At 39.3% G+C, this 19,309-nt stretch overlaps 1 protein-coding gene across 3 annotated transcripts in view; it reads right to left on the bottom strand.

Moving 5' to 3' along the window:
* Window positions 1-19,106, bottom strand: part of LOC113025743 (protein FAM222A-like) — a 32,360-nt gene extending 13,254 nt beyond the window's left edge. Inside the window, exon 1 of one of the 3 annotated variants that reach the window (XM_080304290.1) lies at window positions 19,085-19,106. The gene's annotated coding sequence lies outside the window, so the exon portion shown is untranslated. Of the gene's footprint in view, window positions 1-9,774; window positions 10,117-19,084 lie in introns of those variants that run through there. The other 2 variants (XM_026173857.2, XM_026173859.2) reach the window with 2 other exon arrangements.
* Between the last annotated feature and the right edge of the window lie 203 nt (window positions 19,107-19,309).

The raw sequence follows: 19,309 nt of genomic DNA, 5'->3' as shown, positions 1-19,309 counted from the left end.
GTATTAGATTTCTGTAATTTTACACATTTATTACATACAATTTAAGACTAAAGAGTTGCTGACAGATATCTTTCATTTACTCCACCAGCATGCAGAAGAACTGACACGCGCTGTTGAAATTGCACTAATTTTTCTTATATTAAAATATCTCAGGGATTAAATGTCTAGTTACATTTCTGTACACCGACAGACGAGGGAGTTTCACCGGTCGGGCCAACAGAAGATCAAAGTAGCTCTATGTGGCCCGCGATGTAAAATAAGTTTGACGTCCCTGCTTTAGAGCACTGGTTCTCAAACTGTGGAGCACAGAGCCACTGCTGCCAGAGCCTTGAAGTCCAGGGGTAAATTGTAAAGACAAATAACAAAACATCTTTATTTAACTAAAATTCTACTTGGATTCTTTGCTGATTGATAAAAAGTGCGGCATGTGACCCTTTTTTTCAACATCTGAAGCAAGGCATACCAGAAAAAGTTTGAGAACCACTGCTCTAGAGGGTTAAAATCACATTCACCCAGAAGATGTTGAGAAATATCCGTAGTTACTGAAAAATCACACCTGCTCAACATAAAGATTTAGCCTCTGACCACCAACAGCTATCTGTTCCAAAATTCAAGCTAATCTTCAAAATAGATATATGTATTTTTTAAAGCAGGTGGCTGCCTTATTTGTGCCTGCGGAGCTAAATGTAATCACTGGGTTTCCTTCTCTAGGGAAGATGAACAGTTGTGTGTAGTTTTGTGGCATCCCATCTATCAAATAGATGGGCTAATTATTCCTTCGATTATCCACAGTGATTTTTTTAACTTCAAATTAAAAGCATCAGGCACTGCTGATGGAAGCAAACTGCAAAGCTTCCTCGTGGACATTAAAATCCAATAGGCGTGTTCTTTGTAAAGCGCAGATCTAAATTTCTGCAACCACTCAGATCCTTTTACCATATTAAAATTCAGCTGCCCCTCGATGAAATGCAGAGACTGTAAATTTAAGAAAGTAATATAATTTAATGATGACTCCATCTCCTTCCTCTGCTTAGTTGTTATGATGGCTCCTTCCCGTTATCAACCTTGCTTTCTGCCTGTTGTGATCACAGATCATTTACAACCCCTCCTGTAGCCTCGGGCCGCGTGTTTCAATTTCTAACCGGCTCTGAGACCTTGGTTTCTTGTTCTATAAATTTATGACCGTATTGATCAGCAGAAAAAGCCAAAAGCAGCTCGCTCCCTAAAATAGGCTGCGCTGTTTGCAGTGTTAAGTACTGTCAGAGGAAATGAGAGCCTGTGTCTGAACAAGACTCGCCAAAGCCACAGCCACAGCTGTGCTGATTGAAGCAATCACTCTAAAAAGAGCGAGCTGCGCTTTGAGGAAATATTTCAGCGATAATCGCATTTGACATTCTGTTTGATTATCTGAAAGAGTCAGCAACTCTGAATGCCAGCGTTGCAAAACTAAGAAAAAAGAAACCTCAGGCTATCGTGCTGTATTTGCATCAGGTAGCCCATCTCGAAGACAGACAACTGCTGTCAGTTCAAAATGCCGCAGAACTATTGGTATACTAGTTAATCAATCTGGTGATTACAAATTGAAACACTGTATTTTTCTTAGATGTGCAGTAGTCCCCAAAATGGCTACTTACGAGCCTGCAGCATGTAGCTTTCAGATTGCCCTTTTTTTTTTTTACTTTTAAGGTTCTTCTGGATTTTTGTTTTGATTTCTGCCTCAGGGTCTGGAGGGCAGCTAAAGCAAGTCAACCACATAACAGCATGTTCAGCAATGGGCTGCAGAAACATGATTACCTTCGCCTCAAAAGGAAGAAGACGGAGTGGATCTTGTGTTACTCAGGTGCCAAAAAGAAAAAAAGATTCCCCCACTCCCTTCCTCCACCCAACATCTGTCCCTCGGTGACAAGCTCACTTCAAACTGCTCAGCGCAACCTGCCTCATCTGAACACACACATCTGAAGAGCTAAAAGCCTCGGTATGCCTGGATTCCATTTTGAAAATAATAGCAATTTCACAACAACCCCTCCATTACTACACATTTGTCAAGAGGGAAATACTGAAAAGGCAGAAGGAACACAAGAGAGAAAATGCACGTCTGGAGAAATCCCTTCACAAGCAGAAAATGAGACATGAATTTGGAATACCTTCCATTACTCCCATAATTTGCAGCTGGAAGAAAATGCATCAAGCAGGGCGCTATATTTCAAAGAGAGGGCAGCAAGGACTTGACAAAAAAAGTCACTGAGAGCACAAACTTAAATCTTAAAAATAGTCTGATTATCCACGAAATAGAAGAGAAATGAAAGTAATGTCAGAATGCATGATATTATCTCAAGCCCTCAAGCAATTTCATCCTTTTTATACAGACACAGTTTTGCTCGATGAATCTTTTTTATGCTTTGCACTTTCTTATGATATATCCTTCCTTTGTATTTTGCTTCCAATGAGCGAGTCTGGTATTTTTTATTTAAGAAGTCTTTAGGACTTGTTCTTTGGACACTGTCTGCTTTTTAGTCTTTGCTTCTGACCATCTGCAGAGTAACATTGCTTTCTTGTTCATTAAGCCACTTCAGAATGACCTTTGAATTATTCGAGCACAAAAAAAGGCACTTAACTCAAAGGATGAACCAGTGTTGTTTTTACACTTCACAGGCAACTTAGCAAAGAACCAATTTTAAACTCTTTTGTTAGGTGCTTTCTTATTAGCAGCCTGTTAGTTGAATCTACAAAAATGATAACACATAAAATAAATAGTATTTTTGCATATCTACAGCAGATGAACAGCATCTGAAAGTCATTAAGAAATAGGTAAAAGATCCTGCAAAGACCTGACACAGGACCTGAGAGATACATCTGACCCGACAGTTGATCCAGCTACTGTTCACCAAAGCCTCATCAGAAACGTTCTCAGTGGAAGGATGGCTGTCAAGAAGCCATTCTTAAAGGGAAACAGGGAGAAACAGCTGAAGTATGCCAAATTACACAAAACGTGGAGTGAAAATCAGTGACATCAGATCTTATAGACTGATCTGTCCAAATTTTTAATTTTTAGTTCAAACTGACACTGGGGATGCCAGAAGAAATCTACAGCCCTCTGCAAAACAAGGTGGAGGCTCTATCATGGTTCAGGCTGCAATTCAGCCACTCACGGCCAGAGCTCGTGTCAAAACTGATGGAATTATGAACAAAGAAAATTACTTTCAAATATAATTCCAACATGCAGTACCATTTAGAAAGCATCTGATTGGCAGCAGCTTCATTTTTAAGCAATGACAATGATCTCAAACACTGCCACTGCATAGAAAAAAGCAGTGTGAAATCATCTTTACACTGAACGCAACAAAAGGCAGCCAACAGCCAACAAGAGATATGAATGTGCTTCAAGAAGCCTGGAGAACTATTCCTCAAAGAAATGACAAGAAAGCTTGCCTAAGAGAGTTCAGGCTGTGTGAAGAATAAAGGAGGTCGTACTATTACATACATACTATTATATTGACTTTTAAGCTGTTTTTTCCTGCACGTATTTCCCATTTTCCTAGAAAAATATAAAGAAATGAGGTGTGAATTAAGCAATATGTGCGACTGTCTGCTCCATAATCTACAGTATTTATGCATTCAGATATAAGCTACTCGAGCGTTTAGGTCTTCTGACTCTCAGGCGACATCCATGCAAGTGATAAGCAATGTCGTGTGGCCCACTGAGGACCTGACAGGGAGATAAAGGCCTTGTTTTTGCAGCCCATCTAATTGTCCCCCATGGTGCTCTGATAAGGATATGTTGGCGGACAAAGTCGTTTTTCAAGCCTTTCCCCTTTGTCCCTGTCATACTGTAAAATGCTTCATATTATAATGTGACGTCTGTCAGCACAAGGCATTTTGGGAGATGATGAGGTGAGGTGAACTTCAGTATGGTTGTTTAATTTAACAGACAGTTTGCAGATGATTCAAACTGAATTATTCAGGCATCTTGTTATTCTTGAGATGACTACACCAAAGCAGCACCATTTATATCCTGACAATTCACCGATTATAAATTCATTCCCTGAGATAATAAGGTTTCGTATGCATGATAACCTAGACAATGCTACTGCATTATAAAACACATAAAAAGGCTTGTGTTCTTGCTTTACCTGTTTGGATGTATAAAGCAGCTGCACAAGAACATCCATCAACGGAGGAAAAAGCCCTAAATTATACACAGGCTCAGACAAGAGCATCTGCCTGACCTTCTGGAGTCTTTTATGACTTTGCACAGCATTAAGGGTCAGAGCTGAGATAGAGGCAAATTGCACAAAGAGCCTCCTTCTCAACTAATGTCAAATGCACAAATACACCATGCACGCTGGCTCCACGCACACACTCACGCTGCCACATTTACACTCACACCTCCCTAACCGAACCATCTCAGCTACCGTTAGCAGTTCTCAGGATCTTCTGTAAATAATTAGATGATAATGAAAAAGACGAGCACCCTTTTCACTCTGCCAGTGGATTAGCACGGGTGCTATGCTAATACCTTTCCTTCTACTCAGAAACTGCAGGCAAGCAAAAGGCAAGCAAAAGGCAAAGAGAGAGAACAAAAACCCAGAAAAGAAGGTTAAATGAGAATCAATAAATGACTAACAAAGAGCAATTAGTTATTACAAAAGAGAAAAAGCAGTGTCTCACTTTGAATAAAAATGACAAGGTCCATGAATAACAATCCACTTATTGTATAATTAATTGTATATTATGTATGGCTTTCAGAGGCACTGCAGGAACCTGTCTAAGTAATGGAGACCAGACAAACCTCACATAGAGACAGAATTAGACAGCAGTGTTGCTGCAGCTGCTGAATTCACGCACACACGCACACACACACACACGCACACACACACACACACACGCACACACACACACACACAGATCATCCGTCCCCAATCCCTTCATACATTTTTAATAGAATCTATTACTTCTGGATTAACCGATAAGAGCTGGCCTGGTTAAATTCTATAATAGTTTACATAATTGGTATCAGAATAGCATACAAAAGAGAGCCATACTTCTCTTTTCACATTTAGTGTAGAGAAAGCAAAAAATAAATAAATAAAGGAGAAAGGAAACAAAGGTTCATGCGCGGGATAGCCAAACAACCCGAAGTCACTCTGCTTTAGTAGCAAGAACACTTTGGGCCTGCGGCTGATAACAATGAGCCTCATTAGCACCAAGATTAGTTCCTGTAAAAGGCTTTACAACAGTGTAAGAACGCATTTCCTACAACTTATTTATGCAAGCACAAACTTTATGCAATTTATCATGTATAATATTGCGGCAGATGAGCATTCGGTTGGATGTAACTTATGCAGCATTATTAGCCAGGTCAATAAGTCACTGGGAAAATATGATTAATATTAAAATGTGAGCTATAAAGATGTTTACAGCCTTTACCCATTCACGTATCTGCAGTTATTTTTCCAGTCCTGGAGGTTGCTGTGTGCCCTCTACTTTCTTATGTAAATCACTTTTTCCTTCTAAACACAGACTTTTTTTTTTTGCAAATCCCACAATCATACAATTCAAATGACCAAATTTTAACCCTCCCTTTATCTAATAGCGACAACATTTTTTGAGCACAAGTTGACATTTCTAACTTCCAGAGATGTGTCTGACTGATACAAGATTTTTAAGATAGATACCAAATACTGATATGTCTCTTCTTTACTTTTAAAATATTTTATATAACAGGCATGACAATACCAATAGATTGACCAGCTAATATTAAATAGCTAACACTGGCCCACGGCCAAATTGCAGAATCCTGAATTGAAATCTATGGAAGAGTTCTGCAACAGCAAAGATGGTGGTAGAAGTATAATTTACAGGGTAAAAAAAACAAACAGTTAATTCAACTTTTTAAAACTACATTTCAGGGAAAAGCAATCAAACTTTTCAAGCTTTGTTTTTCAGATTTCACTGGGTGATTTTTATGTGTAGTTTGTATTTATGTCCTGGGACCAGTGAAACTGCTGGTCAACAAATGACCAGACCTAGTCCACGGTAGGCTCGAGGTTCTTGAAGGACTTTGATATAGAAACAGATGATCTGTGAGGGTCACCGTTTTTCTCAAACAATTAATCATTTACTTTTCTGTTAATATAGGTCATTTCTGTCTGTATTTAATCTACACGACACAACCTATACACATGTAGAATTTTGCTTTTATGCTCAGCTTTCATTTGTGCAAGCATGAAATGCTAGTATTAGGGAAAAAAGGTAAAAAGAAAAAAAAGAAGTCTAAATACTAAATTAACTATTTGGAAAACAGTAATTCTGACATTTTATACATAAAGATGTGAAGCACAAATTCAGCCACGAATCTAAACCTTTTTAAACAGCCTTTTTTTTTGAGCAGGAAGCCTTGGGCTGACCCAAAATGGTCTATGTGCACACAGTGCCAAGGTAAAAGAAACACACTGCACACTGGGTAAAGACTGGCCAATGCCAAAGCAGCATTAGAGGCTAAACAGAGCTTTATCTTATCTTTATCCCAGTATGCACACTTGAGACACACTGTCAAAGAGCTATGGGTATGCAGCCTGGCCTTTAGAAAACCCTGACTTCAAAGATAACAGATCGTGAATGAGAGTGAGCTGTAGGTTTTGTGGAGAGATAAGCTATTTTGTCAGTAGATGAAGACTATTATTTTAACATGACATCTGTTTGCCAAACCGTGGACAGGCAGGATTGTTTTTAGTCTTCCAATTCCATGACAAAAAAGATAAAAATGAGTTTATGTTAGACAAACAATCTTCTCCCAAGTCCTGTCTCCTGGCTTCTTAGTTTACTGCTAAATTGTAAAGGGTCACTGATTCCTTCAAGCCATTAAAATTTCGGGGCAAACAAACAACTCATTAAAAACTGTGGAGAAAATGCTGCCTGTATGGTTCTTATGCGGGAGATGAACCTAATGAGAAGCTTTCTGCCATGCATCACAGAAACATTAAAATGCTCTATGAGAAAAGAGTCTTTGATCTTTGGTTCAGCTTATAAAGACATCATCTCACCGCCTTTCTTTAGCCTTTCTTTTCAGACTAAATGATGACGCATCAGTTCAAATTTGGCTTTACATTAATCAAAAATAATTACCAAGTAGCAGTATGTAGACAAAACAATAACAACCTTAGGAGGGCTGGTTCCCTCCTCCCTAACCTCAGGAGGCACAGTCCTTAACCTTCAACCCACAGCCCACGTCTCACTAAGCCTTCATCCTGTTAGAATTAAAAGACCAATTAGACAAATTTCAAAAGATGACAGGCTGCTCATAATTACACCTGACATCTCCTAGCAGATAAAGAGCTGATTACAAAGGGTGCACAGGAGAAATTGCTAAGCAACAAAACCACTGACATTATCCCAGTGAAATGGACAAGTTGAGTGCACAGAAGACAGATGACAAACCAAATGAAAAAAAATGAAATAGCACCGAGTAAAGTGCCGGACCAGCATGTGCCACCAAACAGCCTCGGTGCACTTTGGCATTGATTCTTCCTATTCTTCCAAGTCTGATGGTTGTGCAAAGTACTTACAGTCCATAACGTCCCACAGGTATTTCAGTGCTTTGAAGTCAGGCGACTGGTAAGGCTGTAAAATAGTTTCTGGATCAGAAGCCAGTCTGGAAATTGGTTAAATCTGAACTCCTTCTAATAACCAGCAGGGGGCGACTCTTCTGATAGTAGACAGCAATTAATGTGCAGCCTACAAAAAAATCGCCCCAATTTTCACTTCATTTATGGCTTCAGTAAGCACTTTTCTTATGCGTTTATCACCCCAGCCATTACTTTAAGTCTTACTGGATACAACACAGTGTTCAATTTGTAAAGCATGGGCTTATTTTGAGTAGAAAAGACAATAAAGACAGGGCATTGTAGGGTGTGGCTACTTTTTACTGGAAACACAAAGAAGAGGACAAAAATCCCATCCACATCACAACGGGGCCACTGGATCCCTTTACTGTAGAGGAGAAGGGATCAGGTTTTGTTTGTCACCCATCCATATATTTTCCAAGTCATCTGCTTCATGTTATCATTCCACATCCATGGACTGATACACCACAGAAAATTCGCTGTACCCTGAAAAGTCAGTCAATGGATGACATAGCAGAAAAAAAGGACATGACCTTAATTAGTCCTTGCACTTGCCTGAGTAATAATCTTTCAAGAAAAGGTCATTCTCCTAGCGAGCAGCTCCTTCCATTCAGTAATTCGGTAGGCCTGGAGATTGAGCCAGCCTGAGGAAATTTCACAATAAATCAGAGCTCAGCTTCGCTCCTGAGAAAGCAAAGGGAAGCAGGCAGCCAAATGACAAATCCCTTTTCCCTCACAGAGCTGGAATTACTGCTGGGGTGTGAGATGTGAGATCAGAGGGAAACCCCCATGGGGGTTACCTGCACACTGACTGCTCCTGATACAATGCAAATTAAAAGCCTCTCGAGCAAGTTCGGACTCGGTCAACACATACTTCAAACACGCAAACACCATGTGAACACGTAATTACAGCTAGTTAGCTGAAAGTAAGATTTTCAAACTGAAGCTTTCAGAGAGAAAAGAAAAGCGATGGAAATGAGCAGGCGGCAATATTTTCAATACACTCTGACATTATAATAAATCAAAGGCCAGAAAGTCATAATTTAAATATGTTTATAGGAAAGCCATAAGGAAGAAAAACGACCCAGAAAAGCCTATTAAACTAAACCCAGGGGAGTTGGCATATATTTCTCTTTTGCTCTGGAAACAGCCAGAAGAAAAAGAAGATGATAATAAAACACCAAATTGCTGGCTTTTCTTCTCTGCCTCTGGTGCTAAGCTGTGACATCCCATCTCTCTGGGTAATAAAGGATCTGGCCCAAGCAGGAAAAGCATGCAGGGTAGAATTTCACACCTGGCCAATAATCTTTAGGAACTCCGCTGCGGCTAACCTTCAACCTCGGCTGCCACCGGTGCAGTGAGGTGCGATGATCCCACCTCCGGCTTCTAGACAATAGAAATGGAAACCTTCTGAGGCAGCCATGAATGACCGATAATATACTTCAAAGCACTTCCCATATCCACTGAGATGCTGACATATAAAGCGCCTTTCAAAGCCTTCATCCCATTCATGGATGTGCCGACTGATATTTACTTACACCATAACGCCTCTATAGGAAAAAAAGACTAAAAATTTAAAAATGTTTTGTGTCTTGAAATAAAATAAAAATCACGTGCCTCCTATATTTTCTACAATTACTCGTTAAATACATGTTGGAGCTAGTAAATACTATATATTATTGTTTAAGACGAAAACAAATGAGCGACCTCCGCTCTGATGAATGCACACTGGCCAATAGATATGATACACAGCTATAATGATATACAGTAAGGGCGAGACGCTCCTATCCTATTAGTGCGCACTGGGCATCTTTCACCAATTCAGCGCTGTCAACCTAAAATCAATGCTGGCATTACACGCTGAAGCGCCCGTACGAACCTTATTTCCTTTCTCACTCCGTTATTGTTAAATACTACACACACACACACACACACACACACACACACACACACACACACACACACACACACACACACACACACACACACACACAGAGAGACATAATTAGAGTAGAGGCAGTCTGACTGGCACAAATGCATGGCAAACTAAATTACTGAAAAAAACTAAAAAACAAACATTTCACAGGAGTCCCCACAGAGGAGATGAAACATTATTATAGAGGAAAAAGGGGAAACGTGATCGATGTCTTACAGAGTTTTGTCTTATCATAAGGCTTGTTTATCTTTGGTTCGCCACGGCTGATTGGTTGTTCTCCTGCTCGGAAGGCGTATTTCCTCTGCAAAAGCAATCTCGCCACAGAATTCGCGATGAGCGCCTGAAACCCCGGGAGGAATATCCATTGATAAAGCTGGCTCCGTTAACTGCACTTCCTCGACATATTCGCCGCTGGTGTGGGAGATAATTTCACCGATTAGGTTTTCCTTGCCATCGCTTGCGTATCATGTCAGCAAGCCTAACCGAGCCGTGTGAACCACGGAGAGTGATGTCGGAATGAAAATGAGTCCTCTGCACTGTTGAAACCGGCTCCGGGCCAATCAATCAAAGCTTCATTTGAATATTCCCACGGCTCGGCCAATCGTGCGCGAGAGAGGGCGGCCGCTGTCGCGATCCCAAACCAGTCAAAGGAAGCACGTTCCCGTTTAGCGGAAAGATTTAAAGGGGAAGAGCGTCCCGTGTGTTGGCCCAGAACAAATGTAAGTTTTCGGTCTTTACACAAGCACATCTGATCGATCAAGAGAGCTACACACCATGATTCCAGACGGGTTTTTTCTGCAGCTTATCCAGTTAGCAGTGCTTAATCAACCCTTTATTAGATTAGGTGTTCAGGAGGAGAACTGCAAGTAGGTGTCCTCTGTCCAAAAGCTATATATTATACACCTAGATTGTTATTCACGGGTCATCTATATGGTGGTGGTTTAGAAACTAACAACCTGCAGCTATCACTAGGGTTTACAGAGAATAGTCTGAAAAAGAGAAACTATCCTGTGGTATTCCTATGTGGCAGTTCTCTGGATGAAAATGCCTTTTGACATTACAAGTCAAAGAAAAGACTGATTCAAGCTGGTAGGAAGGCAATAATAACTCAAACATCCACTTGTTACAACCACGGCATATGCAAAAGACCAGCGCTGAAATCACAATGCATCAAACCTTGAGGGAGAAGACCACACGGGGTGCCACTCCTGTCAGTAGAAGACCGGTAAAATGTTGCATGGTCTCAATTTCTGCCGTAACATTTAGATGGAAGGGGCAGAATTTGACGTGGACAACATGAAAGCATGAATCCATCCTGCTTTGAATTAATAGTTCAAGCTGCTGTTGGTGGTGTAATAGTGTGGGGGATACTTTCCTGACACACTTTATGCTCCTTGGTATCATATGGGCATCATTTAAAAGTCACAGGTGAAACAACCCTATGGTAGGCACTATTTTGTACTTACCAACATGTTGTACTGGAGCAAATACAGCATCTCACATTCTCTCTCCGTGTCCCTCTCTCTCTCTCTCTCTCTCTCTCTCTCTCTCTCTCACACACACACACACACACACACACACACACACACACACACACACACACACACACACACACACACACACACACAATTTTCTTCAGCTAGACTATCACAAACCCAGAACACATTCAGCCTTGCTAAAGTAACATGAAGACAACTGTAATGTATCTGTGAGTGTATAATGAGCTTATTATTACAAAGTCATTGTGCTGTCATTATTGTTGTTAGTTTGTAAAACTATTGTAGGCTATTTGAATAAGACGAAACTACTTTATGGTGTAGGGGATTTTCTAATGAATGCATCTGAATGCATCTTTTATACATCTGAAACTGTTCGGTAACTTTAAGGCAAACAGAAAATACCCTTTACTTAACACTGTCAGGTAATGACTGAGAGACAACAGATACACTGTAAAATATGGGAGAATATCACAAACTGTAACCTTTAAAAAAGTCAGGACTCATCAGTTCAGAGATAAAAGCCTGTTTTCAACATAAGCTCATGACAATCTACAACACATCAAAGAAGGCGAATTTAAAATGCACAGGAATACATTTCCAATGCAAATAATCAGATTAATGTACCTGAAGCATTAGCAAACTAATTTTACTACTATTGCTACTACTACTACAACAAAGGTTGAGACAACTACAGCTGAGTTGTCTCAGGAGCTTGGACAGAAAAGCGTCTGGACTCTCACAGCTGAGTTATTTTGCATTTTCACTGGGGCTGTCTGGACTGATGGCTCATATTTTTTTAACTGTTAGTGAGGAGGAATTTACTTTTTGTTTTGTTTTTGTTTTTTTTAATACCAGTTGTATTTGTCAGTGTAAGAAGATTTTAGTTCGCTATGACTGCTGGATCGGAAACGTTGAAAGGTAGCACTTGAGTGGTGCATTCTTCTCCTAAAATGCTGCCAATAGCTACATTTAAAAAGCTGGGATTAACACAGTTTACTGCGCTGAATGGAGCCATCGTTATTGCAGTAATTCAACACCAGCAGAACTGTAAGTTTATTTGAAACCAGTTAATCTAGATCTTGAAATGCAAATATAGATGTTGTAGGAAGTGGAATAACAGTGTGTGCCAGACTGTGTTTCTGCTTTATGTTATACATTTTGCTCCCTGAGGTACACATTTAAAATTAGAGCATTTATCAGTATAATAGCCTTGTGTCTTGTTACCCTTAAGGACATGAGGTATATGACATATTCAGATAGAAATGACAATCAATGCTTGACTACTCACCCAGCCTAAATCTAATCATAGTGCCCAGTGGCTGCCACAATGAACATGCTGTAAGTCTAATGACATGACTGCATGAGGTGATTGCATTATAGAGGGGAGGTAAATGTACCTGTGCATTTTTATGTGTCTATGCAAGTGTGCTTGTTTGAAGTATCTAGAGATTGTGTCAAACAATATAAGCCTTTTACAGTGATATAACATAGTAGGAAATGTACATGTGTAAGGGATTAAAGTAGGAGTTTAATATTATTTAGCTGTCTCACTTTCAGGGCCTTGGAATTGCACATCATGGCTCAGTGTCACTTTTTCACTGCTCACTGCAACATACAGGAAGGAGGGATTTTAAATGTTTTTATTACCACGTCTTTTTTGTAATGTGGCGAGGAAAATGTCAGGAGTGTTTCACCGTAAGTGTCTCTGATGAGTGAACAAGGCATTTTAAAGAAACAGTTATAGGCTTGGCTACCCCCCATGATGCAACGAGTACCTCTTCTCCTGTGAATTATAGACCACATCTGCATGTCATTAAAAATGTTCCTCTTTCTTCCATAGTCTGTGCTTTGACCTTGTCTCTTTATGTTCTCTTCTGTTAAAGGGAATTCTTTCCCAGTGTTACCTGGAGCTTGCTCAAATAAGGTTGTCTAATTGTTGGGGGTCATCTCTCTAATACTGAAAGGTCTTTTGCTTGTAATATAAATCACCTTAAGACCCCTGTTGCTTTGAATTGGTGCCATAATGCATTAAAAATCAAATTGTTTTTTTTCTGCTGTTCACCAGAGTATAAAGAGATTGTTGTTTGATTTGGGGTTATAGCAAGTAACACTGAATTAAAGACTAAACTAGCACACCCACACAAGAAAAAAAAGAATAAAGTTAAACAAAAATTGTGCACATTAAAGTCATTATCTTGTCACATTACATGTATACTTCAGAGGATATTTAAAGTTGTTCCAAAACTACAATATTTTTGTTGAAGCTAGCAAAGAACAAGAAGCAATGCAATGAGCATTCCTGTGATCTTAACTTTCTAGCTTTCATGTCTTAAGTGTTAATGTTTTGGTCATGCTTTAAATTAGTCCTTTGTGTATCTACAGTCCTCTCCTTCCCTTTTCCTTTGTTAGATCCTGCTAATGAATCCTCTCAGTTGTTTTTCATGTGTCAATCTCCTCATTCTGGAATTCTGCTTTTTGTACTTTTCTACGTTTACAATTTTGGTTGGCTGGATAGATGGATGGATGGAGCTGTCAGTAAAGGCAATTGTTGGTTTACTTCACGTCATGTTTTTCACCTCATTGTCTGCATCCCACCTGCAAGGGCTCAGAGCCCCCACAAGTGGTGCCTGTCGCAAGCAGTAATCTAGGTGATGATTAAGTTATCATTTTGAAACATACCATCTGTTGGTGGGCTACAGGTAGATGCCTTCGTCCATTTTTCCAGGTTTAAAGTCATTATTATCCCATGCTAGGCTATAACCAGAAACTGAAGAAATGGTACACCAGATTATAATAGTATCAATATCTAATGGATCAGGTGTTTCCTCTCTCAGCTTTTTAATATTTGCAGAGTACATGTGTCTTAGTCTTAGTTCAGGAATAAGTTAAGATGATTCAGTGTCGACCCATGCTGGGTTGGCTTTAGGGAGAAGTAATACATTATAGTCTGCAGCTGTGCAGCCCAATAGTACCACTGAAAAACAATGTAATTTGCCAGGTATAGCAATGTTAGTTGTAGCCTGTTTCATCTATCATTTCACAATAAAATTGTCACACAAATGCCAAAAATGTAGTAAAGGAGGAAAATGGCAAGAGCAAAGATTTGGACCAGGTACAACAATTTTGGAGGGGTATTAATTTCAGGTACTATTAATCTTTCTTCTAATTTATAAGCTCAAAGGTAGGATCATAACTTTTTTCAATAATTTTACAAATGCTAAACAGGTAAATATGTTTAAATATGGAAACGTAAGCAACGGAGCTGCCCCTTTTATTTGTTTAACAAAATGAAAGAAAATTTAGAAAAATGAAAATAATCTGGAAGTTGTAATTATACCTCAAGAACACCTCGAACAGCATCTTCAAATGGAGCTATGCAATGTGTGCATCTGACCAGTCTTAACAGCAAAGATATTCGTGTGTGTACCAGAAATATTCTTGTGTGCCACAGCAACATAACAATGGGTTCTGTGGTTAGTTTAAACAATAAGGGTGGCAAAGCTACTAAGCTACTAATATTAAATGCTGAAATAACATTGTTATTCAGAGCATCAAGCAGGGCTATCTACAGTATCCTTTTCTACATCTACTGAGAGTAAAGTTCTATCTTCTCCATCTGTTGTATTCGTGCAGTACGTTATATTAAGAGGCTTGAAAGGCTTGCCTCTTTTAAACAGATGCATTTTGATCGGAGTCAGTAATGCCTACAAGAACACACTCTAATCTTTGTGCACAAGCTGGCAATATGAATCTACAATGTCATGAACATTTCAAATTCTTTTCTTTTCCATTCATTTTCTTATTTGCTTATCAAATATGGGGTCATGGAGGGTGCTGGAGCCTATCCTAGTTGTCCCGGGATTGCATCTTGTACAGTTCACCAGTATATTGCATGGATAACAGAGCACTTACACCTGTGGCCAATTTAGAATAACCAACCCGAGAACATCCAGATTTCACAGAGATGCCAAGCAAGTTGGTGGATTCAAATCGAGGACCTTCTTTTTGTGAGTCATCAATGCTAACCACTGCAGAAGCGTGCCACTGCTTGTCACCATGACAAGCATTACACTTTCATGTATACAAGCCCAGGAACGATTTTGAAGACTACTTGAGGAAAACTTTAGCAACTATTTAGAGACATTGTTGTTTTGTAACTTGTTGTAACTGTAGTGTGAACATACAATATATTAACTAAGTGGCTGTTGGGTACAGTCATACTTTTATATTATTACCACCACCAAATCCTGTCACATTTGACCTCTGATCTCTTCTTCAAGGTCAGTAGACTGAAACTGAAAGTCAAAGAGATAATAATGCTATACAGAGCTATTTAAAACGGTTTCTTTATACATTTGTTTGTATTAACAACATTTATAATATATACCACCCCATCCTATATGAGTCAACAGTTTCCGAATGTCTTTGATTGCTGCCAGTAACTTCTAATGGCCTCTAAAGACTACAGAAAGTCACTGCAACTGGCCAAGAAATAGTCCTGATCTTAAGCTCCAGTAAAACCACAGCTTGTTATATTTACATATCCATTTATCTGAAAATGAGATCTAACGTTAATAAAGGCTACCCAATTTCCTTGTATGCGTTTCCAGCAAGCTTTAAGGAACTGACTTTCTGCAAGTATTTTACCCAATATGTCAAAGTCTGCCATGATCCAACACAGAGTTTTCAGTGTTTTCATTTCCAGAAGTCGAATAAGATGCCAAAGACCATTCTAGATATAAATTTGTCAATACTTAACACACTCCTGCACTCAGCACTGTATACACTAATCAATCAATTGAAATCATATTCACTGCAAATTAAAGCCTTTCTAAACATGCCATTTGTTATTTCCTAAGAAAGATATACACCATGACCAAGATTTAGAGAAGACATACTCTGACCTGCTGTTACGGCAGGAATATTGAATTGTTTCTTGAGAGCTGCCGGAGTGTCATTTTTCAGTATGAATGAGGCCTGCAGATGGGAAATGAGGTTACCATGCCAACTGATGTCCCTGTTTTGAGCAGTGAATTTATAGATGGGAAATAGTTTTCTAGTTAATCACAGGCCGCTAAATTGAAAATCCACTTTTAGTTCGTGCTAAAGACGCAAACGATGTTCCTCTGTAGCTAAACATGGGATCCTGATCCTGAAGTTGGCCCCATAACTGCTTGCAAAAGGATCATCCAGAAATCCTAACCCATTATCCACCACCAGCGTGCTTTCTTAAGAGAGCATAAGTATAGAGTAGATGTACATTACTCTATTCATGAACCATTTGTGTACTGTATTTATTCTTATTGTATTCTAATTTTTGCGTCATAACTTTTGCACTGTCCACTTCCTGCTGTGACAAAACAAATTTCCCACGTGTGGGACTAATAAAGGTTATCTTATCTTATCTTATTTTCTATAATCTAGCAGTCTGGATATAGTGTATATTTGCCTACTTTATAAGAGCCTTTGACAGATTTAAAAAACACTCTACTAAACATTGTTGGAGGCAAAGCACATCTCCATATGGCCTCCACCAGTAAGATAGAGCACCACGAAACGTTTACTAATGGCTCAAAGAATTTATCCAGCTGCCAAACTCCAACAGATCCCAACTCAATCAAGTATTCATGAGAAGGACCTAAGCTAGTGAGAGGGGTAGAACCCCCACCCCACCACCCCCACACACCCTTCCCAACCCTTACCTAACTCAAGCCTAAGACCGATGTCTGATGTGACTCTAAAACCTAAAAGCAGAAAACGAGAGTCAAAATATGTGACTCCCGGCAAGAGCAAGAAGAGAAAGATGTTTCAGAGACAGTGGTAACTCAGTGAAAAAGTACAGCAGTTTTGAAAAGTACATTTTATTGTCAGGTGTTGTTGTTTGCCCACTAAAGCTATCCTTAAGCTCACTAAGTAAATGACAGAAGTAGTCTGCCCACCTCCATTAGCAAACCACAGCATCAAAGCTTTGCTACAGGTTTGCACTGCGCTGAGATTTTATGTAACAGGAAGTTTCCTGCACTGTTTACTGTTGCTGTCATTACTTGTTCTTATCCTTTTCATGGTTACACTCTTTGTTTACTACTGTCTACTGCTGAATTCATCCAGGAGGGGGTTACAAGCTGGTGGACTCCTTGTGCCAGTCCCGAACACAGATAAATGGGAGGGTTAAAACCGGTGTCAAATCAAATACGTGGATCCATCCGCGGGGGTGACCTGCTGGGAAATAAGGCAGCATCTAAAAGGACCTTTAAACTGTTGAATTCTTCCAAAAGACAAACATTTCCTGCCGCAGTAAACATAGCTGAGTGGTTAGCTGCTAGATTTCTTCTCTGAAGTAAGTCTGTGCAACAAAAACAGTGTACCAGTCTTGCTCGAGAAAGTCAGCGCAATGGATTAATTTAGACACATGACTATTTTGGTTTATTTGCACCATAGTCAAAGTCTATTTTGGTAAAATTAGCCCCTGGTGAAAGACACCCACAGAGATCCTGTGTCAATGCCCAAACTGGTCAGAGTCAAGATACAGAAGAGATCTGCACATTATTAATATTGTGGATGATCACTTAAATCTATCTTACCAGAATATTCTTGAGTTATCCCAAGACTGGATGCATTATGAACCGTTTCACTGAATAATGACTCATGTCAGGACTAAAGATGAATTAATATGAATTTAATTACACAGACTCCCCTTTAATATCTTTAAAAAAAAAAACCTAATTGTTCCTGATGGAAATTTTGTTTTGTTTTGTTCTACCTTCATTTATCCTTTTCTATTTACTGCTAAAATTATCACTGTCATTGTAGTTAGAATGATTTCTTTTCTTTTGATTTAATCCAGATCACCCAGTCTGACCAATGAAATTGACTGGTTTCTGTATAGGCAATAGGGAAGTGTGACATTAACCCCATAAAGGATTGTATACTGATGTTGTATTTTTATGTGTTGGCGCCAAGATAATGATGATGTTAAGAACTACTTGGGACAAAAATATACAAATATGTATCTATGTACAGTATTCTAATGTTTGTAACCATACAGACATCTGCTGAAATCACAGCATCTAAACTAAAGAGGCTGGATAGCATCAATCATGTACATCACTGTTCTCTGTACACTCATCCCTCTATGTCCACATACTTTCCCATTGGTTGTTTTTTATATACCACAGAATCAGAATAAGGAAAAATAAGTTTTTAAATATGTTGCCCCTTTTTCTATGGAAGGAGAAGTGGTTTGTCTGAGGGAGTTTATGCCTGTTTTAAAGGAGGAAAACAGTTATGTTATAATGTATGCTTTTGTTGTTTTGTTCACTTTCTTATAAAATTAACAAATAAAGCTGTCATGTGTGCCAGTTGTATTTGTTTATTTAGTTATATTTATTAAAATCTCTGCTGCCTTCTCACTTTAAATAAAGCGTTTCAGTCTGGGTGAGATTTTTACCTGATTAAATAAACAGACATACAATTATTAAAGGCATGAAACTGCAAGCACACCCCAAACAAAAAGGCCTTATTGAAGAATAAACAGAAAGACTAAAGTGAAACCTTATAGGTGGTTAGATTTTATCTTTACACTGTGATCTCATAGGGATGAGACTATAATATGGTAGGCTTGCTCCATGATGAACTGGCTAAAATAGAACTGCTTTTGGTTAGTTTGTTGAACCGATTCTGTTTTGGCCATGTCATCGTGTCATTTTAGGATGTCAAGCTCTTCCTCTTAAGACACTCATCATCATAGCAGAATGAGCCTGGCAGTGACAGTAATAAAGAGCTCCATCTGTGCCTGGCAGGCAGAGGCAAATGAACTAATTAAGGTCTGGTGAAGTCTCCTCTTTCACCTACTGGCAATGGCAGCCATCATCCACGTCGTGATGAAAAGGAGAGAGTGCAAGGGTAATTAAATACCAGCGGGGGCCGCGGGGCAAACCTAATAACTCTCTGTAACAAGCCAATAAGAGACTTATTGCTTAAGGGCTTGCACAACCCAAAGCACGTTAATAGTGAAGATGATCACTTACCGCACATAAACATTCAGATGGGTTGTTGTTCCTGAGAGAAAATTGACCTTGTCGAAGATATCTGCAGCAGCGAAGGGACAAAGTACAAAAGGCCTTTTATGCTTCTGTTTATTTGCCACAGTGCTCACGTTGACTCGAGTCAAGCTCCTCATGTTAACTCAAAAATGCTTTTCTGTGCTCAGAAGAATTCATTCTTATTGCAGCAGGTCGCCATCTGCTGGCATT

This window comes from Astatotilapia calliptera, chromosome 7, assembly GCF_964374335.1.
Source record: "Astatotilapia calliptera chromosome 7, fAstCal68.1, whole genome shotgun sequence".
Taxonomy (NCBI): Eukaryota; Metazoa; Chordata; class Actinopteri; order Cichliformes; family Cichlidae; genus Astatotilapia; species Astatotilapia calliptera.
Note: the sequence above shows the minus strand (reverse complement) of the source record. Positions and strands in the feature narration are given on the sequence as shown.